Source organism: Peromyscus maniculatus, chromosome 9, assembly GCF_049852395.1.
Source record: "Peromyscus maniculatus bairdii isolate BWxNUB_F1_BW_parent chromosome 9, HU_Pman_BW_mat_3.1, whole genome shotgun sequence".
Taxonomy (NCBI): Eukaryota; Metazoa; Chordata; class Mammalia; order Rodentia; family Cricetidae; genus Peromyscus; species Peromyscus maniculatus.
In genome coordinates this window covers 39106286-39132775 of record NC_134860.1, presented here as the reverse complement: position 1 = coordinate 39132775, position 26490 = coordinate 39106286, and the positions used below count along the sequence as shown (strand labels likewise).

The window sequence follows — 26490 nt, the reverse complement described above, 5'->3', positions numbered from 1 at the left end:
AAGAGGTGTGATGGTGTATGTCTTTAATCCTAGCACTGAGAAGGCAGAGGCAAGTGGATTTCTGTGAGTTCAAGGCCAGCCTGGGCTGCATAGTGGGAGGCAGAGACATCTAGTCTAACAAAAACAAAACAAAACGCTAAACTAATTTAAATTAGGAGTGTGGTGGTTTGAAAGAAAATGATCCCCAAGGAGAGTGTCACTATTAGGAGGTGTGGCCTTGTTGGAGTAGGTGTGCTCTTGTTGGAGGAAGTGTGTCACGGGGAGGTGGACTTTGAGGTCTTATATATGCTCAGCCACGCCCAGTGAGACAGAGCAATTTCTGTTGGCCTCCAAGTCCAGATGTACGAACTCTCAGCTCACCATGTCTGCCTGCATGCTGCCTTGCTTCCCACCGTGATGATAAGGGACTGAACCTCTGAACGGTAAGGCAGCCACCATGATGAAATGTTTTCCTTTATAAGAGTTGCTGTGGAGCCTGGTAGTAGTGGTGCAGGCCTTTAATCCCAGCACTCGGGAGGCAGGCGGGTAGATCTCTGTGAGTTCGAGGCCAGCCTGGTATATATAGAGCAAGTTCTAGGACAGCCAGGACTACACAGAGAAACCCTGTCTGTCTTGAAAGAAAAAAGAGTTGGGGTGGTCGTGGTGTCCTTCACAGCAATAGACACCCTGACTAAGACAGGGAGCAAAGGTGGATTTGGACAGATTTCCTCAACGAAGGCAAACAACTGGCCAGCAAGCACAGGAAATAAGTACAGCGAGCTCATCGTCATCAGGCAGCAGGAAACGTTATCAAAACCCCAGTGACCGCTCACTGCACACGGATGTCTGTGATGGAAAGACGACTGTTAGCCCAGTGCAGGGCTGCACGATGATGAAATGATGTGCTGCTTGAGAAGAGAGTCTGCCGGACCCTCAAGCAGGTGAACAGGCTTTGGATGACACAGCATTCCCCAGGGAAATAGGAACACTGTACGCACAAATCTTTTTGTTTGTTTGTTTGGTTGGTTTTGTTTTTTTTTTTTTTTTTTGTTTTTTTTTTTTTTTTTTTTTTTTTTTGAGACAGGGTTTCTCTGTGTAGCTTTGCACCTTTCCTGGATCTCACTCAGTAGCCCAGGCTGGCCTTGAACTCACAGAGATCCGCCTGGCTCTGCCTCCCGCTTGCTGAGATTAAAGGTGTGCGCCACCACCGCCCGGCTACAAATCTTATGCATAAGGCTCATAGCACAGTCATTCACCACAGCTCCGTGCCGTGTTTGGTATAAAGAGTGTCCTTGGGCTTGCTCAGTGAGTAAAGGTACCTGCTGTCCAGGCTGATGGCCTGAGTTCAGTCCCCGGGATTCACATGGTGGAAGGAGAGAATGGACTCACAAATTTGTCTTCTGAGCTCCAGTGTTGGCATGAATACATGCACACACAGACACAACCAACTCTCTGTCTCTGTCTCTCTGTCTAGTACAATTTAAAAAAAAAAAACTAAATCAAATTCAAATTCAAAAAACAGCATCAGATAGTTAAATAAACATTCTAATTGTCTATTTATTTATTTTGAGACAAATTCTCACTATGTAGCTTTGGCTGGCCAGGAAGTTGCTATGTAGACCAGGCTGGCCTCTGACTCAGAGATTTGCCTGCCTCTTCCTCCTGAGTGCTGGGTGCTGGGATTAAAGGCATGCGCCACAATACTCTGCTCTGTTTATATTTTAGAACTGACCTGTGCCATCTACACAGGGTTTATCTGGACAGCACCGGAAGCAGACTCCTTCGGCAGAGAGGACTGCTGGAATCACAGAGCACAGGACACAAGTGAGAGTTCTATAAGGAGGAGGAAGCTCTGGGAAGAGTCACAAAGTGCACTTTAGGATGTGTACCTGCAATCCCTGCACTTAGGAGGCGGGAACAGGAGAGTTAGGAGTTCAAGGTCAATCTTAGCTATGTAGTGAGTTTGGGACCAGCCTAGGTTATGTGAGACCTGGTCTCAAAAAGAAAAAGAGAAAAAGAAACCCACAGTTTTGCTTTCCAGAAGACCTTTCCTTGTAACCTCTCCCAATACGGACCTTTGTTCTTCCACAAGCCAACCATGTATCCCATACCTCAGATTCCTTTGCTAAACTATGGGTGGTGGACTGTACAGGTAATCCCAGAACTCGGGAGGCAGGGGCAAGGGGATTGTTGTAAGTTTAAGGGCAGCCTGATCTACATAGTGAGCGACACTAGCCAGGGCTACACAGTAAAACTGCCTGCAATAAATAAAACCAGTGCACTTTCTTGTGTCTGTTTTTTCTGTCTGCTTGTTTTTAAGTAGCAAAGAGAGCAAGAGCAGACACAAAGTGCACCCTCCAAGCCAGAGGCACAGCGGCCACACTACCTGTTTGTTTATTTCAACATCTACCAGAGGCACTCTGTGTAGTGTAATTAGGTCATTTTCATGGCTAAATAATACTCCAACAAGATTACATTGCCATTTGTCAGTCTGTGCTTCCCTTGGTGGATGTCCAGATTCTTTCTCCTTTGGGAATTTATGAATAATGCTGTCCTGACAGTGTGGTGTGACATGGATCCTGGGGAGATGTGCACAAATGTTTCCTCACCCCAGATAGGGAACAGATAACAGACCAAAATAAGGACGCCACTGAAGTCCAACTTGTTGAACCAGTGAGTTCTACTGGAGTTACTTACTGGAGGATGGGTTAGAGGTCACTCACAGGAGCAGAGACAACTCCGACAGCTGCATCACCAAAGCCCACCCCAGCATGGTGACAACTCACCAGAGCTGGGAGCCTGGAGCACACTGCACAGCCTACAAGCAGCTCAACAGGTTGGAGAGCATCCTTTCCAAACAGCTCAGCTTGTCTGAGAGTGACTCTCAGGGGCCTATCAATTATATAAGCTTGGGGAGGGAGGGACCTATTGACCGGTCAGTTTCATGGACTTCCCGATGCCTTTGAGTTGTTCACTCCCTGAGGACGGACTGTCTCCCCCTCCTTAGAACAGTCAGTGTCTTAAAGAGCTTCCTTCCAAGATGGATGATTTTATAATGCAGGAACTTGCTCCAGAGAAGTCTTTTGAGGTCTTTTGTGTGTGTTTCTGCTACTTACATCCCCCAAAATGAAAGTGCTTTATCATAAGACATAATCTGTCCTGTTCAATAACACAGATACTGTTTTTAGCAGTGTGGTGGTATGAATGAAAATGGCCCCCACAGGCTCATAATAGGAGGTGTGGCCTTGTTGGAGGAAGTGTGTCACTGGGGGCAGACTTTGAGGTTTCAGATGCTCAAGCCAGGCCCTGTGTCTCTCCCTGCTGATTTGGATGGGGAGAGAACTCTTGGCTCCTTCTCCAGAACCATGTCTGCCACCATGCTTCCAATGGACTAAACCTCTGAACTGTAAGCCAGCCCCAGTTAAATGTTTTCCTTTCTAAGAGTTGCCATGGTCATGGTGTCTCTTCACAGCAAAAGAAACCCTAACTACCCTAACTGAAACAAGCAGAGTAGGTGTGTGTGGGGACCCTGTCTCCCACTGGCACTCAGTAGTCTGTAGTGACTCAAGAATGAGCAGATGACTCCTCTTTCTCAGTTTAGGATGATTTTTCTTTTAGTTGAAGCAACTTCAGTCAAATTAGTCAAGTATTTCAAGGTAACTCACACAGTAGAACACTAGCATGGATCCGCGCTGCCACTTCCTCCTCCACAGCTCTTTCCAGAATTGTTTGATCTATCTGTCTGTCTGTCTGTCACCTGCTTCTACCTCCTGAGTGCTGGGATTAAAGACATGCACCACTCCACCAGACCAATTTTCGTTGTTGAGACAGGGTCTTATGTATCCCAGGCTGGCCTGGAACTTGCTATGTAGCTGACAATGACCTTGAATTTGACAATGACAATGACTAAGTTGGACTTTGGTCACACCTATCTGGGGTGAGGAGGAGACCTTTGTGCACATCTCCCCAGGAACTGCTGTCACACCACACTGTCAGGGCAGCATTATTCATAATGGCCCCCAAAGGGAAAGAATCCGGACATCCACCAAGAGAAGCACAGACTGACAAATGGCAATGTAATCTTGTTGGAATATTATCCAACCATGAAATTTATACGCCTGTCTCCACCTCCCAAGTACTAAGATTACAGGCTTGTGCCACAAAGCCTGGTTTGTGCATTGCCTGAAACAGAACAGAGTTTCCTGTCTGCTAGGCACCATACCAACTGAGCCCAGATCAAGTTTTTAGAGACAAAGTATGACAGTGTAATCCAGCCTACCCAAGCCTGCACACAAGAGGTAGTTACTGTCTTACCTTTGAAAGGGACCATTCCCTGATGGGCTTGTGCTTTTACAATACAGAGTGTGTGTGCATCTAAACAAGACGCAACACTTTCTGACATCTAAACTTCATGTAGATGCCCTATCATAAATACCCTTTATAACATGGTATAGGATAACATGGTTTTGATTCTTAGCCTTTTTTGGGGCGTGGGTGGGGGTATCTTTGAGACAGGGTTTCTCTGTGTAGCCCTGGATATCCTAGGTTTCTTTGCTGACACAGTAAGCCAGATCAAGCCAAACTGAAAAAGTATAACGAAAGGTTTATTTGAGCAAAGCAACTCCCGGGGCAGTTCTCCGGTCCCAGAGACCGAGGCTGGACAAGTCGCACCCACAGAGGAAAACAGGGAGACTATAGGTTGTAGGAGAGAGGTGATGACATGTCACCACAAGCTGGGTTTGCGCCCAAGTACGGTCAAAAGCTAACACCTTAGGGGAGCAGGCTGCAGTAGCTGCCAAGAGTGGAACTGGGCTTTGGGGTGCTTTCCCTTTGTTTAGAGACTCTGAGCCAGTGGCATTTGGAGAGAGACAGGAATGGGACATCCGCATGGAGGTTCCAACCAAACATCTACTATTTAGCCTAGGCTGGCCTTCAATGTGTAGCTATCTTCTTGCTTCTGTCTTCCAAGAGCTGGGACCACAGACATTAGTCGCCATGCCCAGCTTCCATTCTTATTAGTAATATTATTTTGGCAGGTGTGGTGGCTCATAGCTGTGATCCCAGCTTTCAGAAGACCGAGGCACCAGGATCATCATGAATTCAAAGCCTGCCTGAGCTACGTAGCAGTAAGCCAGTTTGAGCTATCAAGGAAAACTTAGCCGCGTGGTGGTAGCACACGCCTTTTAATCCCAGCACTCGGGAGGCAGAGCCAGGTGGATCTTTGTGAGTTCGAGGCCAGCCTGGTCTACGGAGCAAGATCCAGGAAAGGCACAAAGCTACACTGAGAAACCCTATCTCAAAAAACCACAAAAAAAAAAAAAAAAAAAAAAAAGGAAAACTTATCTCAAAACAATCAAAATGTTGCTAGGTGTGGTGGTACTTGCTTTTAATCCCAGCATTGCAGAAGCAGAGGCTGGTGGATCTCTGAGTCTGAAGCCAACTTGGTTTTCATAGTTCCAGGCCAGCCAGAGCTACATGGTGAGATCCTGTCTCAACAAAACAAACCAAACACCACTAAAATGCTGAACTGTGGGTGCTCACCAGAATGAAGGCGATTCACTGTGTTGCAGAGGGGTTTTCCTGGTCTTCTTTATATGTGTAACATCACCTGTTGAAGCAGCCTTTCTCTTGTCTGAAAAGCAGTGGAGGTTCCCAGCAGTCTCAGTTCTTTGTTCTACGGTTTAGCTTCTCATGAATCACACTGAACACAGCATTCCGTAAGCAGCCTTCTTACAGTCAGACCATTGCCTGACTTCAATATAATAAACAAGGGTGGGTTAGTAAAAAAAACAACTAGTCAAATATCATGTTTCCTATGCCAGGGATCAAACCCAGGGCTTCACGCATGCTAAGCACATACTCCGAGCATCACTGCAGCCTCCTGGAAAGTTTTGTGTTTGTTCCTTGGAGAATTTTTCTTTCTTCCTTTCTTCCTTCCTTTCTTTCTTTTGGTTTTTTGTGACGGTTTCTCTGTGTAGTCCTGGCTGTCCTGGAACTCAATCTGTAGACCAGGCTGGCTTTGACCTCACAGAGATCTACTGACTGCTGCTCTGCTGCACAGCCTCTCCATCAAGCTTGAAATGGCTTTGGTTTGGATTTGCATTTTCCCATTCCCAGCTAAGTTGAACACCTTTCTCATATTTGTTTGTGGTTTGGGCCTTTCCTCCCATTATTTGTTCATCTATTTTGTCTTGTTTTGAAGCAGGGTCTCACTGTGTATAGCACTGGCTGACATGGAACTCACTCTGTAGACCAGGCTGGCCTTGAATTCAGAGCTCTGCCTACTTCTGCCTCCCAAGTGCTGGGATTAAAGGTCTGTGCCCTTATGCCTGGTTTGTTTTGTCTTTTGATGATTATTCTATGAAGATATTTTTCCTTTGAGAAAAAAAAATTTTTTTAAGCAGACAAAGAGAAAAGAGACAAAAAGATCAGGAGTTCAAGACTAGTCTTGGCTACTTCATGAACTATAGGCCAATCTGGGCTACAGTACAAAACCTGTTTCAAACACCAAGCAAAATCCTGCCTCTGCCTCCTAAGTGCTGGGATTAAAGGCGTACGCCGCCGCCGCCGCCACCACCACCCGGCGCCACGCCCGGCCTCCAAGTTTTACACGGTTATTTGGAAGGAAGAGAAACAGCATAGAAACCCAGTGCTCCGCATGTGGGGCAGCTGCGGGTCTGTCCAAGAGAAGTGCTGTGCTTTCTTAATTCTGAAGAAAGAAACAACAGCCACAAGTTCTCCCTAGGGAGCCATAGCTCCCTGGGCCACCTTCAGAGACTCTTCAATAAACTAAGGTCTCCCTCCCCTGGAGTACGGGGGCTGGCTGGGAGTGTGGAGAGGTGTGTGAGTGTGTGTGGGTTCTCATGTTCTGTGAATGCTCCCAACCGTCTCCCTCTCCCTCCTCTTAGGATTATTATTATTATTATTGGTGGCATGCATGCCACAGTGCACACGTGGCAGTCAGAGGACGATTTTATGGAACTGGTTCTCTCCTCCCACCTTTAAGTGAATTTAGTCAGCAGTCAGGTCACCAGTGGCAAGCACCCTTTCGTAGTCTAATTGATTAATGTTATGGGTGCTGAGGAGAAAGCTTAGTCTGGAAAGTGCTTGGTTTGCAAGCAGAAGGACCGGAGTTTGATGCCCAGAACCCAACCTGACTCAGGGACTTAAGCTCGAAATGTGAGTGCCGCCATCATCGAGGAGATGGCCGACCCTAGCAGAGCTTATGGAGTGAGCTCCATGCAAATGAGAGGCCCTGTCTCAAACGCAAAAGCCAGGCGGATGGCTCCTGAGGAAGGACCCTGGACTTACACACACACACACACACACACACACACACACACACACATGCTAGCACATACAGTGCACCCACATACACATGCACCCACATATAGACACATGCACCCATGTACACAACCCCAGAAATTAGCACTGTAAGGCTAGAGATGTAGCTAAGTTGGTAGAATTCTTGACCTAGCGTGCAGGAAGCTATGGTTTCCATCTCTAGCACCAAACGACACTGGGGATGGTTGGTGGTACACACACTTGTAATCTCAAGCACTTTAGAGAAGGAGAGTTTAAGGCTATCCTCAGCTACATATCATTTGAACCCAGCCTGAGCTACTTGGGACCTTGTCTCAAAACACACACACACACACACACACACACACACACACACACACATGTAGGTAGTAGGTACTATTTTGTGGATGGTAAGACTGATTTGAGGGCCACCTGGTCTTGCTGTATTTCACACAGTGGGACTAGTTTTTCCACAGCATCTTGTCTCTAATGCTGTCATAGTCCCACTTTTGAAATAGGAAATCATATATTCTTAAGCAATATCAGTTGTAAATAAAGGTACATTTAAAAACCAACCCAGGTTGGGTATGGTGGCACACACCTTTAATTCCACTACTTGGGAGGCAAGTGGGTTTAAGGTCAGCCTGGTCTACATAGTGAGTTCCAAACAACCAGAGCTATATAGTGAGACCCTTTCTCAAAAACCAACAAAAATGAAAATGGTAATTTTTTTTTTTCGAGACAGGGTTTCTCTGTGTAGCTTTGCGCCTTTCCTGGAACTTACTTGGTAGTCCAGGCTGGCCTCGAACTCACAGTGATCCGCCTGCCTCTGCCTCCTGAGTGCTGGGATTAAAGGCGTGTGCCACCAACGCCCGGAAAACGGTAATTTTTATGGAACACGTATCCTTCCTTCCTCCCTCCCTCCCTCCCTCCCTCCCTTCCTTCCTTCCCTCCCTCTCTTTTCTCTCTCTCTCTCTTGTTATGCCCAGATCTTGGGGACCACCAAAAGACCACCACGGAGACTGAATCCCGCATGTAAAAGCAAAGAGCCTTTATTTCAAGCTCCAGAGCTTGGTCCTCTGTCTGTCCGACACAGCGGTGAGAGCAGAGAGCCCTGAGCTCAGGTGGGGCAGAGTTTTTATCATAGCAGAGGTTGGGGTGAGGGGGTTTCCAGGGTCCAGGACCCTGATTGGCTGACAATTGTCTAGGGGTATCTGTAAAACAAAAAATAGGTGTGTGCCAGACTCAAGGATATCTGGCTACCTAATCTAATGGTTGGAATGTTTGGGATGTCAGGTGCTTCCTCACTCCTGGGTAGATCCCTGGGTGGTATCAGCTAAAGGCTTTTCCTGGATCTGGGTGTTGCCTGCCAATAAGCCTGTCACAGAAACTGTGTCTAGGTCCTGAAGCCTGTCATGTCTGCTGTGTGGTCAAGCTATTTTGGGGCCCCTTCACATTTTTACTTTTTGAGAGGGGTTCTCTGTGTAGCTCTGGCTGTCCTGGAACCCGCTCTGTAGACCAGGCTGGCCTTGAACTCAGAGACTCGCCTGCCTCTGCCTCCCGTGTGTTGGGATTAAAGGTGTGTGTCACTGGAACAAGTACTTTTTCATAATTAACAACATCAAAAGTAACTTATTAAAAGGAAACAGGACAGAAAATGAGTGTGAGCAAATAGGGAGGGAGGGACGGAGGGACGAGAGTCCTGGTTGCCCCTGGGGTCACAGGAAGAGACAACAGCAAAACCTAAACCCCCTGAACCTTATCTGAGGCAACCCTGCACAGATCCAAAAGGAGGGATTCTGCAAATCAGCCGTGAAATTCCTCCAAACGTCAGTCCTGGGGAAAGGCTGAGGCATCCTGAGCTGGAAGAGATGAAGACAGCAGATCTAGGGTTGCTCCTGGTCTAGGAAAGGAAAGGCTGTAAAAGCCTTCAGTGGGACAATGAGTGATGTTTGAATATGAATTCCAGGCTCGATGACAGCAATTTAACAATGTTAAGTTTTCTGAATTTGATAATTACATGATCATTTAAGAGGCTGTCCCTCATGTTAGTGGAAGATGGACCTATTTGGGGGGTAAAAGTCTTCAAATTGCGCTCAATTAGTTCAATACACATGGTGGAGGGCGATATAGGGACCGTGGTACCGCACAGCAGTGGGAGACTTGGTAAGGAGTGCATAGGTGTTCTAAGTGCTTCGCAGCTGCCCTTGGCCTCCATCACAGGCATTCTTTGGGTAGGAAATTGAAAAGGCCTTTTGTTTTACTGTTCTTTTTGTTTGTTTGTTTTTGAGTCAGGGTCTCCTAAAACCCACAAAGTGGCTGAAGATGACCTTGGTGGAGTGACAGGTTAGAGTGACTCACTCCCTCGGACTCCGGGGAGAGGGCTAGTCACGCAAGAAAAGCAGCAGTCACTGCCTGAATACCACCCTCCTTGTCCCGTACCTGTGTCCCTTGCTCTTGGAGATCCTGAGTGACAGACACATGGGTGTTCTTAGCTTTTAGAATGTGCGTCTTAGTCTTAGATGATGACACCTATGGCCAAGCGCCAAAATGAAATCAGTCTGAGGTAACAAAGTTCACTTTGTACTTCTGCCCAAATTTGCCCATGGCCAATGAGCAATATATGCGCCCCAGGCGGCATAGGAGCGGGGGTGGGGTGAAGAGTAGGGACGGACTACATAGGAAGGGGGCGGTACAGGCGCTCGGCGGGCCTGCCCCAGGGTTAGAGCCGCAGATGTCCTTGGGATTCCTCTCCACCTTTTCCCCCCACTTGGGTCCTCCAGGTGTAGGGTCCTTGGATTAACATTTGCTTAACACAGTCTGGGCCGTCCTGTTCTTTCCTGTCAGAGAAAGAACCTTCATTTTCCTCCCCTTGGAAGACAAGAGGCGTCTGGAGCAGCTCTGGGCCGGGGGACGCTGGAACTCAGTGAGTGTGACCCTGCAGGGACGTCGATGAGTCTGGGGCTGGGAAGTGGATTTGTGGGCAGAGGTTGGGATGAACCTGCCTCTATTTATCTGTCCTTGGCTGCCAAGACTGCTGCCCTGAGCTGGGGTAACGGCTTGAGAATTTTCTCTCCAATTGGTCACCGCTGAACAAAGCTGGTAGAGGCCCAGCCAGCGTTCTCCTTGTGTGCAGTGCAGCTTTCTGAGGCGCTCCCCAGTGCTGCCACTTAAGCAGAGTGAGAGCCCCGAAAGGGATCTCTCCACTGCCTCCAGAGGGTTCAGGTGGTGAACTGGATAGTCGTGGCCCTGGCCTCCCAGGAAGGAGCTCAGAGGAAACGATGAATAGTGGACTTCAACAGTGCAGTTTGTCATACATAGCAACAGAAATGGCAATTACCGCACACCCAGGCAGTACGTATTTGTAATTTAATTGAATTTTTAAATTTTCTTTCTTGCTTTATTTGGGGGGAAAAGGGTCATTCGCTGACCAGACTGGTATCAAACTTGCTAGCTAACCTTACCTGACCTTGACTTTATTTGTATCTTTAAATTATGTGTCTCTGTGTATGTAGTGAATATGTATGTGTGTGCAGGTGCCCTAGGAGGTCAGTGGCGTCATGTCTGGAGCTCCTGGTGGTTTTGAGCCACCTGGGAGGGGGTTCTAGGAACTGACCTCTGGGTCCTCGGCAGAAGCAATACTGATAGTAACTGTGAGCCATTTCTCCCGTCCCTGACCTTGCCCTCTGACCTTCCTACTCCTACTTTGTAAGTGCTGTTATTATACCTGACCTAAATTTTCTTTGATTAAAAAAACCTAACTGTAGCCAAGCAGTGATGGCGCACACCTTTAATCCCAGTACTTGAGAGGCAGAGGCAGGTGTATCTCTGAGTTCGAGGCCAGCCTAGTCACTTATTGAGTTCTAGGACGGATGGCCAGAGCTGTTACATAGGAAAACCCTGTGTTGAAATGCCCCTGTTGTACCCATTTCGCAAACCCCCCAGAGACCACCAAGGAGCAGGCTTCCAATGCAAGCACATAAGGGTCCTTTTATTGTCAGGTTCTCACCTGGGCCACCGCCAGGCAGATGGAGAGAAATTCGGCAGTGGCTGCAGGTCCAGGGCTAGAGAGTTTTTATAGAGAAAAACTGCAAGCCAGGAATTACATGCTTTGGCAATTTGGGATTGGGTAGAAGGGATATGTGGCAAGGTGATTTTTTTTAAAACTATTGGTCTAGACTTTCGGCGGCGTGAAACCACATTTGAAACTATTGGGTTGGACTTTTTGGCGGGGAACCACAACTTGTTGGACAGGATTATCTGGGCTGCTCAGCAGGATTATCAAGAGATCTTCAAGGACCATAAACCACAGACAGGATGTCTGCGGGAGCATACTGCCCTGTATCTGTTCAAGTTGTCATGGCACATTCCTGAGGTCCTTCCCGGAACTGAGTACAGCAGGTGGTCTAAGATGGTGGCCCTCTCCTAAGATGGAGTCTGTATTGGCTTCACACTCCCCTCCCCAAAAATGGCAGCCAAGTACCTTTAATTCCAGCATAGGCAGGTGGATCTCAGTGGTCAACAACACAGAGTTCTAGACCAGTCAGCGCTGTCTCAAAAAAGATAATAATAGGGTGGTCATGGAGGTACACAACTTTAATCCCAGCACTCGGGAGGCAGAGGCAGGTGGATCTCTGAGTTTGATGCCAGCCTGGTCTACAGAGTGAGATCCAGGACAGCCAGAGGCTACAAAGTGAAAAACCCTGTCTTGAAAAACCAAAAAAAAAAAAAAAAAAAAATCAATGGCAAATAAAAAAAAATAAAGTCAAAAGACCAATGATAAACAGGAGAAACATCTTCGTATTTGTTCACTGAATGACTCAGTTGAGGTTAAAACAAAATGAAAACGTTAGGAATAAAGGCCAAGGGTACTTAAGTAGAGAGTTCAATGAAAAGGAAATACAAATGGCTTTTAAACATATGAAAAGGAACACCCAGACTCTTGGTCAAAGGAATGCAAATTGACTTTTGATGGGACAGCTCTTCCCTGTGGCCAAGAACCAAAGGCTGACTGCATAGGGGAAGCCCTGGCAACTGGCTGGCTTCCATCTCTGAGGGGGGAGTGTTGGAACCACCTCGGTGCAGGACGAATTGACCACAGCTTTAAAAATGTAAATGTGTCAGTCAGGTGGGTGGTGCAGGTTTATAGTAGCAGCATTCAGCAGATTGAAGCAGGACGACAGTGAGTTCAAGTACAGCATAGGCTTTATAGCTGGCCTCTATGTCAAAATACATTTTTAAACATAATTTATTTTTATTTTATGTTCATCAGTGTTTTGCTTACAAGTATGTCTGTATGAGGGTGTCAGAAGTCCTGGAACTGGTGTGAGCTAGGTGTTGGGAATTGAACCCAGGTCCTGTGGAAGAACAACCAATGAACTCACTGAGCCATCTCTCCAGTCCCCATCAAAAGACACTTTAAAAAGACATACTAGCTGCGTGGCAGTGGTGCATGCCTTTAATCCCAGCATTCAGGAGGCAGAGCCAGGTGGAGTTCTTGAGTTCGAGGCCAGCCTGGTCTACAGAGCAAGAGCCAGGAGAGGCACCAAAACTACACAGAGAAACCCTGTCTTGAAAAACAAAAACCAAAACCAACCAACCAAACAAACAAAAAATAACTGATAGTAGAGTTTGTAATTCAATTATACTCATTTCTGAAGATATATTTTTAAAAAAAGGATTGACAATATTTTTATTTTATTAATCTAGAAAGGAAAAAAGGACTCTCATGATTACTATGTATTGAATGCCTAGTGATTCCAGACACTTTGTATGTGTATTAGGTTTTACTACTTTTGAGAATAGTTCATGTTGTACTGTGTTCAGCTGAATTTAATGATTTATTTTGAGAGGGGGCAGGGTCTCACTATTATATGTTACCCAGACTGGCCTTGAACTTCTATACTCAAGTGATCATCTTGGGTCAGCCTCACAGCAGCTGGGACTACAGGTGTGCTCAACCATATCTGGGATATATATGAAAAATCAAAAAACAAAATACTGCTAAAAAATGTAACATATGGGCTAGCCAGATGGCTCAGCAAGTAAAGATGCTTGTCACCCTCCAAGCCTGGTGATCCCAGTTAGATCTCGGGACCCAAATAGTAGGCAAAAACCAAGCCATGCATTGTCCCTTGACCCCTACGTGCCATGGTGACATGCATGAGCAAGCACTCTTGAGCTCCTGTACACACACACACACACACACACACACACACACACACACACACACACAGGCATATACCTGTAATCCTAGCACTTGGAAGACTGAGGCAGGAGGATCATGGTTATCCTAAGCAACATAGCAAGTTCAAGGCTTGCTTGGGCTATACGAAACCGTGTCTCACAAACAAACATGTCACTTCTTCAGCTCATAGCTTGTCTCTCTCACAAAGACACAGGCTCCTGCAAACAAAGTCAGCAGCGAAGCATGAAGCACGGAAGGGTGCTGAAGCTCCCAGGTTTTCACCTGGCACACTGCCGTTGAGCGCCCTGGGTGCAGTCTGTATGGAGCATCAAGGAGGGTGAAATGATGTTTAGACAAAAGCCACCCATTAGCAGCCCATCTTTGTATTCCTTCTCCAAGAGTAACATAACAAAGGTCTGGGTCACCATCCTTGGAGTGACCCTTCTGCTCCACAGTCCATTTTCTGAGCCAGGCTGGTGATAATGTTGGCCTGCCAGCGAGGAGCCTTGCCAGAAGCAAGTCTATCGGTGGTTTGTAGAACCTTCGCCCTTGCCTTTCCTGCCTCCTTTGCAGGCCCTTGCTTGGTGAGCTGTCCTGGGAAGGGAGGCGGATGACTGCCTGGGAGGGTGAGCAGGAGGCTGGAGCGAAGCCTGCTCTACTTGGGAGTTTTGTGTGCCTGACAGCCGTCCTTTAGCTAGGTGAATTCTTTCAGGAAGGGTCTCATTCACATGCTGCCAAGACATCCGCCACCTATTCTTGAATTCACACAAAAATTAAAAGAAAAACAACAGTTCTGCTAATTTAGCAACTTGGGAGATGCAGCTGGTGCTCTCTGGGCACCAGAAAGACAGGCCTTCGCCTTCCGGCCTCTGGCCTCGGGAGGTCTCCCGGGAGTTATTTTGTATCCTGCAGCTCCAGGCCTCACTGTGACAGCTGAGTGACTTAGCTGGCACTGTGGAATAGAGAACGACAAAGGCACAGAGAGCATGGCTGCTTGGTGCCTGGGCATGGCAATGGATGGCGGGGGCCGGTGCATGGCAGCCAAGGCACTTTGCTGTTGCCTCAGAGGAGCCCCTACTCCAGCAGCTGCCACTGCCCCGGGTACCGCAGTCCTGTCCTCGCTCACTCCACCCTCTGTGTGAACTCATTCCTCTATACGTGCAAGGCCAAGGACAGTCCGCGCAGTCGGTGCGTGTGCATGCATTGGTGTCCGTCTGTCACAGGCCTATCCGCGGCCTGGCCTACGACAGTCTTGGTTACTGTCACCACTAAGTGTCAGGACTCCTTCCTTCTATCCCCGGTGTCACCTCATCCTCCCTGGCTGCCCATCTTCGTGTGTTCCTGGGGACTTCCTCTTCCACTGATGGCCTGTGGTGTAGTGAGATCATGTAGCTGTCAATAATGCTGCTCTTCAGTGCAGGTCTGGACTCCTAAACACCAGGGAAGGCCACCCCTATGGAGGAATGGCTTCAGGCCTCCTCTTGGGGGAGGGGGGCAAACAGAATGTAACAGGGAAGAGCCTGCCTGGGAATCCTGACCTCCCACCAAGTACTCAGCAGCTCAGGGTCACAGTTTCCTTGTCTGTAAAACCGGGGCTAATAGCAGTATTTAAACTAGATTGTCGCCAGGATCAAATGAGCCAGTTCAGGGAAATCACTTAGCTTTGTAAGTACTCCATGAGTGTTAGCTATTATTAACAACATTGTTAGACCAGACACTTTAAAGCCATGTTCAGCAAACGTGCTCCTGGAGTCCACTTCAGCAGCCCAAGTTCTCACACTGTTTATCCTCAGAGGTTTTGAGTGGAGCCACAGAATTGCACAATACCATGCCCACGTCATTCCCCCAACTCCTTTAATTGACAAGAATAAATTGCGCTTCTCTTAGCCATGGTGTAAATCAGCTCCTAGGTCATTAGCCATTCCTTAGAGCTCCCAGACTAGCCCAAGAAGCTGCCAAGAGAGTTTTGAACAGATCAAGGCAGAATTTCTTTCCCATTCCCTTGAGATGCAGTCTTCTTCCCCAGCAACATTCACATTTCCGAAAACTCCATTTACAGTAAGGAGCAAACACATTATTGTGAGGTTAGTTAGTAAGCCGGTTTCTGTGAGAGTTCATTTTGTGGTGCTGGACAAAATGCATGGGACTAAGCTGAATGGAGTGGCAGACTGGGAGGCCGAGGCTGGGCTGAGACCAGCCTGGAACAAAAACACTGCTACCGTCATTTGTAAGGATAGAAATGTAAGTCTTTTGCTTTCTAGGTGATGGGAAGTCTGAGATCAAGATACACTGAATTCAGCTTCCTCACAGGGCAGATGGCAGGACAAAATGTGTCTTTAAGGAAAGTATGACCTGGGAGGTAGTACACACCTTTAATCCCAGCACTGGGATGGCAGAGGCAGGTAGATGTCTGTGAGTTCAAGGCCAGCCTGTTTTACAAAGTGAGATCTAGGACATGCAAGGGTTAGTTACACTGAGAAACCTGTATCCAAAAAAGCAACAAAGGGTGGGGGGGGGCGGGGGGGGGGGCGAGAATGTTTGTTTTGTGAAGCCCTGCATTTAGGGGTATGTTTGAACAACAGTACACATTGTATTAGATAAACTTCATTATCGTTTAGTTTGATGCATCGAAGTTTATTCTCTTAGCAGGTCAGAGCTGGGGAAGGAATCACCTGTATCCATTACTCAGGAGTCCAGTCTAAACAGAGTTAGGCCACCTTGTGGCTATCCTGTGGAGCCTGTGGTTTCTGAGATGTTACTGAAGGTAAAGACGGAATGGAGAATGACTCTAGTTCTTTCTTTTTTGTGTGAGGAGTCTATGTGCGATATCACTGTGGTATATGTGTGTGGTGTATGCACGTGTGTGCAGCGTGTGCCCTCGGAGGCCAGAGGAGGATGTTGAGTGTCTTTTCTATTGCTCTCACTGGACCAGGAGCCAGGCTGGTGGCCCAGGGATCCTCCTGTCTCCACTCCCACAGTGCTGTGGGTCAGGGGCCTACTGCCATGCCAACTGTTTTCCCAAGGGTGTTGGATTCTCATGTTTGCATAGTAAGCACTCTTATCCATGGAGATCTCCCCATGCTGGGATTATAGGTGTGTGTGTGTGTGTGTGTGTGTGTGTGTGTGTGAGACCCTACCCTGGTTTTTAAACTCTTGACTCCAGAGATAAGATGCACCACTTCTGGTTTTCATCACCAGTAGGAACTGATCCCATGTCCTGACCTAATGAAAAGGAAAGCTTTGATACACGAGGGTGTACAGAGAAGAATTGGGGATACTACACTACACGCTACAGGTAATCTAGATTTGGTGTTGAGTTCAAGTCGTCAGTACTGATTCAGGAAGCAGAGTAGGCATTATTCCAGACCCTTTCCTAAGGACAGTCACTGTATATATGGCATAAGATCTCAGTCCCAATTACTAGGTTCACTAAGTCCTATCACCCACCAAGGTGAGGCACACGAAGCAGATTAACAGGCAGCAAACTCCAGAAGGGGACTAGAATAACTGGGATAGACAGGAGCTGTTCAAGGTGTGCTGCTCTGGATCTCAAAGGGAAAAGATGAGATGACTACAGCGAACTTTATACCACAGGAGAAAAACTGCAATAAGCATATATATATATATATATATATATATATATATATATATATATATAACATTTAGATATTTTTGTCCTTTTGGTTATGAGCTTTAGCCTTTAGTGGTTAAGCAATATTCTCAAACCCAACATACACACACACACACACACACACACACACACACACACACAAACACATATAAAATTTGAGAAAAGGTCTTGCTGGCCAGGAACTCAATATGTAGACCAGGCTAGTCTCAAATTCAGTGATCTACTGCCTATCTATCAAGTGCTGAGATGATAGACGTGAGTCTTAACCAGGCCTGGTGGTACAAAAACTGTAATCCCAGTTATGTGGGGTGCTGAGGCAAAAGGATCAAAGTGTCAAGGCTTGCCTACAGAGTGAGTTCAAGGCCAGCATAGACCTTGTCTCATTTTGAGACCTTGTCTCAAAAACAAAAGTAAATATGACAACAATAATAAGAAATAAAAATAAGAGTAAAAACGGGCTTGGAACATAGTTCAATAGTAAGATACTTGCCTTTCAATTCCCAGTACCACTAAAAAAATATAAAAACCCCCGTGAGCTGGAGAAATGGCTCAGTGGTTAAGAGTGTGTTGTGTATTGCTCTTATGGAAGACCAGAGTTCAGTTCCCAGCACTAAAATGGGAGGCTCACACCCACCTGTAACTCCAGCTGGAGATCAGACGCCCTCTTCTGGCCTTCACAAGCACCTGTACTCTCATGCACATACTCACACACATAAACATAATTTAAAAAACATATCTTTATAAACCAATAACAATAACTGGGTGGTGACGGCGCACACCTTTAATCCCAGCACTCGGGAGGCAGAGGCAGATGGATCTCTGAGTTCCAGGCTAGCCTGGTCTACAGAGCATGTTCCAGGACAGTCAGGGCTACATAGAGAAAGAATTCTGTCTCAAAAACAAACAAAAGCAAAGCAAAAAATAATAATAACAATCATTCAGGTCTGGAGAGGTGGAGCAGTGGTTAGGAGCACTTGCTGCTTTTGCAGAGGATCTGGGTTTAGCTCCTGGTACCCACGTGGTGGCTCACAACCATCTGTAGTTCCAGTTTCAGGGAATTGAGCGCCAACCACTAAAGGCCTCTTCTGGCCTCTGCAGGGACCAGGCATGAATTCAGTACATTACACAAATTTAGACAAAACATTTATGCATAAAAATAAATCTTAAAAAAAACAAACTAGGCCGGGCGTTGGTGGCGCACGCCTTTAATCCCAGCACTCGGGAGGCAGAGCCAGGCGGATCTCTGTGAGTTCGAGGCCAGCCTGGGCTACCAAGTGAGCTCCAGGAAAGGCGCAAAGCTACACAGAGAAACCCTGTCTCGAAAAACCAAGAAAAAAAAAAAAAAAAAAAAAAAAAAAAAAAAAAAAAAAAAACTAATTTTCTGTTAGGCAGTAAGTCTTATGTGGATAGCAATATACCCTCAGATTAGCACAGTTCCTAGCATATGGTACATGCTTTATAAGTATTTGCTAAATGAATAAACTTAATTAAGAAAGTTCTTTAAACTGGGGTTGTGAGTAGCTCATGCTTGTAATCCCAAAACTGGAAGCCTGAGGCAAAAAGAGTGTCCTGTGTTGGAGGCCAGACTGTGCTACAGTATAAGCACCAATCTAAAAACACTAAGAAACAAAATAATTGATTTTTACAAGTTCTTATGTATAAAATCTACTAAACGTACTAATATTCTGTTGTTTACACACAGCTGTTGTGTTAGAGGCCGGCCTTCTCAGACAATTTGCATGTATCCTAATCACTCTATATCTGGAAGTATCCTATTTTCTCAACATAATTGCTGACATGGGCTCTAAGCTTTCCTTCCCAGGAACACAATACCCATGCAGCCAAGCAAGCATCATTCACCTTTCAAGTTCCATCCCAAGGAAGCCAATAGGATGAGACTGTTGAGCCATGCTGCTAACTTGACAACTCTTGATAGTAGAAGCAAGAGATTGCTTGTAGGAAGACATACTTCAGCTTCATATAACAAGCTTAGACATGGGATTCTGCAGGGAGTGGAGATAGAGCTCAGCTGATAGAGGTCCTAGGTTCAGTCCCCAATCCCACACCAAAAGGAGAGAATGAAAACGCCGTCGAGGACCTTTTTCGTGAGTGTAAGCTGGCCTGAGCTCACCCAGACTGTCTTGAACTGCCATCAGCTTTGCCTGACAGCATTTCAGCCTTGTGGTGTTGGAATTCTAGGAGGGAACCACCACCACCAGCCAGCTTGGTTGGTAAAATAAAAATCTAAGCTATCTTTTAAATAAATACTGGACAGCAAACCTGATAAGCTTGAAGGTTTCCTATACAATGTTTTATGTAAGTGTTCACTGAATATATGGATGTTTGAATGCATTTTCTAAGTACTGTAAAGTAATACTTCTAAAACTACCTATTCTAAGTTGTATGTGTTTATTAGTCAGTATCTTTTTTTTCAAGACAGGGTTTCTCTGCATAGCCCTGACTGTCCTGGGGTAAAAAATAAAAATATTTTTATTTGTGTGTGAGAGCATGAGTACATGTATGCAGGTACCCACAGAGGTACACATATTGATTGTCCTGCCTCTGCCTCCCAAGTTACAGACATGTTATGTGTTTAAAAACATTGACTATCCAGGCAGTGGTGGTGCACACTTTTAATCCCAGCACTTGGGAGGCCAGCCTGTCTACAGAGTAAGTTCCAGGACAGCTAGGGCTATACAGAGAAACCCTGTCTTGGAAACAAAGGAAAGAAGGAAGGAAGAAAGGAAAGAAATAAAATTTTAAAAATTAAATTAGGGACTGGGGAGATAGCTTAGTGTTTAGTACTTCTTGTGCCGTACTGTGGTGACGCACGCCTTTAATCCCAGCACTCAGGAGGCGGAGGCAGGTGGATCTCTGTGAGTTCGAGGCCAGCCTGGTCTACAGAGTGAGTTCTGGGACAGGCTTCAAAGCTACATAGAAAGAGTACTTCTTGCTTTTGCAGAGGACTTAGATTCAGTTCCAGTATACACATAATGGCTCACAACCATCCAAAACTCCATCCAGGGATCCAATGCTTTCTGATCTCCACATGGTGAACATACATACATGCAAGCAAAAGACTCATAAAAAAAAAAAAAAACCTGAAAGGTTTTTAATTGAATTAAAAATAATAAATTTTAAAAGTGAACACACACACAAAAACACACACACACAAATAAGTATAAACCAAAGTTACTCAACAGTTTGTTCAAGAATATAAGTTAGTTGGTGGCAGAGAGGGTTAAAAATGAGATAGGGCCGGGCGGCGGTGGTGGCGCACACCTTTAATCCCAGCACTCGGGACGGGAAGCAGAGGCAGGAGGATCTCTGTGAGTCTGAGGCCAGCCTGGTCTACAAAGCAAGATCCAGGACAGCTAAGACTTATACAGAGAAACCCTGTCTGGAAAAATTAAAAAAAACAAGATAGGGTCTCTCTATGTAGCTCTGGCTGTCTACTCACTACACAGACTACAGGCTAGCCTCGAACTCACAGAGATCCACTTGCTTCTGCCGGGGACCAAAGGCGGGAGCTAGCTTCTGTTCTACTCTTAATTTAGTGTTCTTCACATTCCTTTGCTACTGACCCCTGGACATATGTTCCTTCTGTGTTGACATTTTCAATTGGACAAGCACACTGGATTGTAGACTACTGGGTAATTGTTAATGGCTAGATTGGGCTTGAAATACATTTCCTTACCTTTAGCCCTGTGATTCCTAAATAGATTCTGATCATGTAGCCTGACTCTAAGAGATGATTCTGCTGACTTGGAAATGAAAAAAGGAGAGAAAGGAAGGAGGGAGGGATGGAGAGAGGGAGGCTAGGATGTAGTTCAGTTAGCAGGGTGCTTACCCAGTAGGTACCCAGCCCCAGGTTCCATACCCAGCATAAACTAGGGTGGTACAGGCCTGCCACCCACCAATCTCAGCATTCTGTGACAGAAGATCAGAAGTTCAAGATTATCCTTGGCTATGTAGCAGAGTTAGAGGTCAGTCTTAGTTACATGAGACCTTTCCTCAATTCAGTGTCCCCCTAAATAAATATCCTTATAGATGGGACCTGGTAACACAGTCAGTAATACTAGCTACTCGGGAAACTGAAGCTACAGGATCACAAACTCAATTCCTGCCTGGACAACTTGGTAAAACCCTGTCTCAAAATAAAAAGTAGGGGGCTGGAGAGATGGTTCAGTGGTTGAGAGCACTGACTGCTCCTTCAGAGGACCTGGGTTCAATTCCCAGCAACCACAGGGTAGCTCATAACTGTCTGTAACTCAAATCTGACACCCTTGCAGACATACATGCGGGCAAAACACCAATACACATGAAGTAAAAATAAACAAAAATTATGGCTGGAAAGATGGGTAAGGCCAAGGCTCACAATCAAAATAGGGAGTAAAGAGAAGGTGGAGACTTTGTTCAGTGGTAAAGCACCCACAGCATGGAGGAAGCCCTGGATTCAATCCATTATGCTGCAGCAACATTAAAAACCAAAAAAGCCAAGCTGGGAATAATGGTATACATCTTTAATTCCAGCACTTAGGAGGCAGAGGCAGGCAGATCTCTGAGTTCAAACCAAGCCTGAGCTACACAGAGAGATCCTCTCAAATATACAACATTTAAAGCCAGCAACTATCAATTTGTTTACATTCTGTTTGAATTTTGCTGGGTTACAATATCCAAAAGTGACCTGTTATGGTATATAAGCCATTGATCCCAGCACTTGTAAGACAGATGGATGCAGGGTAAGTCATGAGTTCAAGGCTAACTTGAGGTATGTAGTTTGACACTTCCTTAAACAGACATAACATTGGGAAGACTACACATACTAAATCAGTGTCTTGGTAGATGCCTTTGGTAGTGTCTTTTCTAGATGCTAGAAACTGGGGAGACTTTTCTGAAAGGTAAAGGCCTTCTCACCTTTGAGTCTTAATGAAAACAAAAGCATGCCTAACAACTGTTCTCTTCAGCAACCATTAGTCAGTTCCACAGTAAACCAGCACCCTCCTCCCCTCAGAATTTCACTAGATGCAGAGACATCTTGCTGGCTTGCAGGGTCAGTATTTCCAACCTGACTGCACAGGATGCTTTGAAGAGATGCTGATGTGGAGTGGGGGGCCTAGTTTGGTAGAGTACTTGCCTAGCAAGTCTGAAACCCTGAGTTCATTCCCCCAGTACCAAATACATGTGGCATGGGGGTGCACACCTACAATCACAGCACTTAGGAGGTGACAGGAGAAGGTTCAGAAGTTAGACTGAATGCAGCAAATTTGAGGCCAGCCTGGGTTATGTGAGAGCCAGTCTTATCTACACTAAAACAGTTTTATGTGGTATACATATGTTATACATCGCATGAACACAGGTACCCACAGAGGCCAGAAAAGAGAGTTGAATTCTTGGGAACTGGAGTTCAAGGTGGCTAGGCCTGACATGGATACTAGGAAATGAACGTGGGTTCTCAGCAAGAACAGCAAGTTCTTTTAACTGCTGAGATCATCTTTCCAGTCCCACCTCCCCCTAATAAACCTCCTTCCCCCTGCCAGTAGTGCTGGTGAACGCCTTTAATTCTTGGGAGGCAGGGGCTGTCAACTGGAGTCTACAGAGCAAGTTCCAGGACAGCCAAGGCTACACAGAGAAACTGCCTTGAAAAAGACCAAAGCAAAAACCCCACACACCCACAGCCAAAAACAAACAAACACACAAACAAATAAAAACTGACGAATAACTGACTCTACCTCCAGATACTCTAATTGAATTAGCCTTAGGTAAGACCTAGGGCAAAGGTTGGGCGTAACACACTCCTCAGATGAATCACAGCTGTGACTGGTGCTTCAGGAGGACATGTCTGTAGGGGGAAGGTAGTCAGGCACATGAGCAGGCTGGACACCTGTAGGTGAGGGCAGTTAGGCACATTAGCAGGCTGCGGTCCGTACAGTAGGAAGATGAACTAGGAAAACTGCCCACAGGACTGGGTGCGTGCTTTTATTTATTTGGCCCTTCAGTAAACACTAACTCACTACAGAGCAGGGATAGGGCAGGAAAATTGGAGAGGAAGCAGCGTCTCAGCCTAGATGTGGAAGAATCCTTTCAAGGTCTCTGCCAGATAAGGTGGGGAGTGAGGACCCTGAACAGGAACAAGGGAGCTGGTCCCGCGCAGAGGAGTGTTGGGTAGAGTCCTACATTGTCTCATTGGCAGGAGCAGCCCAAGTTCCCTTGGCTTCAGACTTGATGCAGAATGCATGGAAAAAGTGTGAAAGCTTTTTTTGGTGTGGTAAGGCAAGTTTATGACCCCAGAACCGGGGGCTGAGGCAGGAAGAGACATTCGAATTTAGAGGTCAGCTGGAGATGCACAGGGTTCTAGGCTAGCCTGTCTTAAAAAAACTAAAACCAACCAACCAAAAAGCAGGAAGGCACATGAAGTGTGGTATGATACCATCTGAAGTAACTTGGGCTGTTCCTTTCAGAGTTTGAGTTTACTAAATGATTGACTGATCTTTATTAAATAGTTTAATGATTAACTGATCGCCTCTTCTGCCTGTGACTATTGAAATCAGACATTGTAACCCTGTGGGCACCCATTTCCAATTAGCCTCACGAGAGGATACCATTTGGTAGCTGGAAGGGTGGTGGTATAGGCTAATGCTTTTTAAAGGCCTAACTGAAGGAACATAGAGTTCATCATGGGCTGGGCCTGGACAAATAAGTTCAGGGTCTCTTCCTGCTGCTTCCTCACCCAGTTTCCTCCACCTCAGGGTGACTGTGTCTGTGGTACCCATCTAGCTGTCTGACTTGTCTCAGAGCAGTCAACAAGCCCCAAAGATAAGAACCTTGTGGTTCCCTTAGGCTCCTTTCCCACCTACTCTGCATGTCCTTGTTAAGGCTCAAGGACACATAGGTCACACCAAAGAATCACCCCAGTCCTAATTCTGGCTAAGACATTCATGGAATTGTTTTTGTTGAGGGGGGAAAAATTCAGCCTAGGCTAGCAGTTCTCAAAGATTGAGAATTTCAAGACAAGTCTGGAGCTAACTAGATTTGGGAGCCCATTCCAGAGCTACTGAATCAGAACCTGGGTTGGGCAAAGGATGCTATCTGGGAGTCATCCCAGATCATTCTGATTCCTGTGATCTGTAGACTGCACTGAACAGCACAAATAGCTGTCAGTAGTTCTGGCGGAGGGTAGCTGTTTTAGGGTGGTGGGGGATGGGTGAGACAAGATGCTTGGTTCATAATCTTGCAGAATGGGTACTATGCTTGCTTTTCAATTCTAGCTGTTCCTAGGTTAACTTCTTAATTGAGCTATTTCTCTCAGCAGAAACTTGAGATACCACAGATAAGAAAGAGGTTGAAGAGGAAGCATTAAGTATCTCTGGCGCTCCTCTGTTATCCTCTCAGTCCCACTTATCTGAAGAGGCAGATTTGTCAAAGGACAAGGAACCCTCCAGGGAGGATCAGTGGGAAAGCTGGATTCCCTTGCCACACCCATTGGAGAATTTTCTTAGGACAGAAATGAAAATGTATTTCTGTTTTCTGAGTTTGCTAGCTCCTGAGCACAATTGTAGGCAAACACTGACCTATTTTTTCACCCTCTCTCTTGCTCTTGGAGTGGCTGAGGCTTGAACCCAGAGCTTTAAGCAAGTTCTCTACTGATGAGCCCCCAGCCCATTTCTTTCTTTTTTTGAGAGGGCTTCTTTGTGTAGCCTTAGCTGGCCTAGAACTTGCTGTAGACTAGGCTGGTCTCACAGACCCATCTGCCCCTGCCTCCCCCAGCCCACTTCTTTCAAGAGCCTGTTTGCTGTGATGCTCTGGAAATTCTTGTGCAGTGAGTCCAAGGCCCTGCAGTCCATCCCCAGCACTGTAACAACTCTAAGCCTTAATTAGGACTTCTTTTTTGGGTGGTGGTAGGAATGAAAGCTTCTCAAATGTGGACTTTTACTGGTTTTAGTTGCATCTTTTAACATACTTGGTTTGAGTATAGAGATCTGGAGTTTTAAACCTTGTATTTAACACATAGTTTACTTTATTGCTTTAGATAAAATGTGGTCCAGGGTTGGGCGTGGTGGTTCACTATCTGTAACTCTATCACTTGGAGACTGGGTAGGAGGACTGCTGTGAGCTTGAGGAGGACTGTCTACAGAGCAAGACCTTGTCCTGTCTCAAAAAGTAAATAAATGTCATCCCAAGGGACCAAGATGTAACTTAAAGTGCATCTGGGCAGACTATCAGAAAAACAACAAAGCAAAACAAGGACTAAAGACTCTACCAGCATCCTTAAATTTACTTTGTAACTTCTTGGAGAATAAATTCCCAGCAGTTGCATTATTAAAGAAAAAAGAAAAGCACACTTTGTAAATGCCCTCTCTTTGAAATAATGTAAATGAACTAGACTGAGTTATGAACTAATGGATTGTACAAACTCTCCTTGAGCAAATTATTAAAGATCCTCAATGAGACAGACAGGGAGCGCCTTGCAAAACTCACCCCGGGTTTGCTTTATCAGTAATGTGACTCAAAAATAGCCGAGCCAATCAGTGTCTGAGCTGGCCTTGTGTCTTGTTTCCCTGGGCTGAACCCGAGAGTGCCCAGATTTAATCTAAAGAGGTTTGTGTTTTAAAAACTAACAACCCAGTAATAAAACACCTATAAAAGAGGTTTATAATGGCCCTGGTGACAGTTCTGAGTGTACTGTTACAACTCTTCGGCTCCCCCTCTCCCTGGCTTTATCTTTTATTCAACTCCGTGCCCTTTGTCTTGGCTTCTTCCTCACCTTGCTGGCAAGAAGCACAGAGCAGGGGAAGCTAGCTCATCCACCAGAGTAGCCTTTGTGTCTTAAGGCCTGCATGTGACAGGGCTGCCGCCGCCTGCTGTGTCTGAGATAAGAGCCGAGATAAGCTGTTCTAACAAAGTACCTACACAGTTGTTCAGTAGTTTCTAATGGGGAGTGGAAGACTCTGCTGCCGTGGTTGTCAGTGCTTATGAAGATGTGAGTCAGTCAGGGCAGAGAAACTGGAATTCCTACTCCTTGACACTCTACATCTCCTTACCAGGGCCCCCAAGAAAATCCAGATTCAAGGACAGAACTTCAGGCAACAGGTGGTTTTTCCACCCAGGCCAGCACGCGGGAAACTTGGCTTTCTCAGGGCCATAGGTGTCCCGTCTCCCCAGTGGCCTGGGAAGGGGAACAGTGTTCAAAGTCTGCAGGAGCCTTTTCTCAAGCCTACCTTTCTCATACTCTTAAGTATCCCTTACCAGCATCCCACCCAACTCTGGGAAGAGCCAGGGACGGTTTTTTTGTTTTTTTTTTCAGAGTCCGGAGGGCGCTGCGAGGCTTGTGGGCAGTTTCTGAGTAGCCTTGCCTGGGCGGCCAGAGGATCCCCCAGCCTCCCTCGAATGG

The 26490-nt window shown here is 46.2% G+C and overlaps 1 protein-coding gene across 5 annotated transcripts in view; it reads left to right on the top strand.

Annotated features, from left to right (window-relative positions):
* The first annotated feature begins 3260 nt into the window (after positions 1-3260).
* Kat6b (lysine acetyltransferase 6B) overlaps positions 3261-26490 on the top strand; it is a 211373-nt gene continuing 188143 nt past the window's right edge. Inside the window, exons 1-2 of one of the 5 annotated variants that reach the window (XM_076544673.1) lie at positions 14449-16232; positions 16667-16763. The gene's annotated coding sequence lies outside the window, so the exon portion shown is untranslated. Of the gene's footprint in view, positions 3386-10039; positions 10208-14448; positions 16233-16666; positions 16764-26490 lie in introns of those variants that run through there. The other 4 variants (XM_076544674.1, XM_076544670.1, XM_076544668.1 and 1 more) reach the window with 4 other exon arrangements.